Raw genomic sequence first — 1,315 nt, forward strand, 5'->3', positions numbered from 1 at the left:
ATGCCACGGCTGCTGGCCCCTTCCCATTTCCTCCCCCACAGACTTGCAGGGGTGACTCCTCTGTTCCAAGGCCATTTTGAACAGGCCCCAGTGGTCTCCACAGTCTCAGCCCACACAGAGGGGTGGCAGGGGGGCCTGAGCAGCCCTCTGCACTGTAAAACAAACGCTGTGTGATGCTCAGCTGGAAACCAGCTCCCCTGTGTGAAACGGCAGCTGGAGACCGCCGGAAGCTGGAAACATGTCTTGAGTTGCACTGTTTGTTCAGGTTAGTGGTAGTTGCTCACTAATTCTCTCTGCCGATCACCCTGTCTGCCTGGACAGGCAGTGGTCAGTCCAGGCTGGGAGGCCAAACTCATAATACTCACAGGAGAGCATGTATCTCTATACAGGTGCCGCTGGCATGTGAGCACAGGTACTTTTTGGAGGACTGCAGCTGGAGAAAATTCTTGTGGTGTCGCCTGTGTTTTGCGGACCCTTCCTCTCAGGGTCTTGAAGTCTAGACCTGGATTTTCTGTAGGCCACAGCTTTCAGTGCAGTCTGGCCTGCCTGGAGCTGGCTGCCTCCTTGCCAGCTTTGGCAGTCTTCTCTGTGACCAGAAACCTTACAGCAGTGACACGGCCAGGAGCAGCCCAACTACGCGTCTGCTCAGGGCCCGTCAGAGCAGAGGGACGATGCCTTGGCCAGCAGCAGTGGGGCTTCTGGATCGTATGGGGCTGTTTCTCCTCGCTTCCCTCAGGTGGGTGCTGACCCAGACACCAGGTTTCATGTTGGTCCTGGGTTAGAAGTGCTGGAAGGGATGCGGGAAGCAACTGGCAAGGCTCGGTTTTGGCTTGTGGGGACTCGGCATGGTCCCCAGTGGCATTCAGGCTTCAAAGGCCAAAGGGTTAAGAGTTTATTTAGTCACTCTGTCCAGTTAGCTAAGACAGGCGCTGAAGGAGCAGTGTGGCTCCAACCAAAGGCGCATTTGTTATGAGATGGTAGCTGGTAACTGTGCAAGCGAGGTAAATATTTGTCACACCAAGCCAAGGCAAATCTGCGTTGTACGGGGTGGTGGGAATACAGGACATGGGGCAAAACTGACTTGATGTAAGGACAAGATTTAAAAGGTCTTTCTAGAAGAGATTCAAATGGCTGGACGGCCGGGCCCAGAGACTTGTGGTGAATGGAGTTCAATCCAGTTGGCGGCCGGTCACAGGCGGTGTTCCCCAGGGCTCAGTATTGGGGCCAGTTCTGTTCAATATCTTTATCAATGATCTGGATGAGGGGATTGAGTGCACCCTCAGTGAGTTTGCAAATGACACCAAGTTGGGCGGGA

The sequence above is a fragment of the Pygoscelis adeliae genome, unplaced genomic scaffold (assembly GCF_000699105.1).
Source record: "Pygoscelis adeliae isolate BGI_AS28 unplaced genomic scaffold, ASM69910v1 Scaffold172, whole genome shotgun sequence".
Lineage (NCBI taxonomy): Eukaryota > Metazoa > Chordata > Aves > Sphenisciformes > Spheniscidae > Pygoscelis > Pygoscelis adeliae.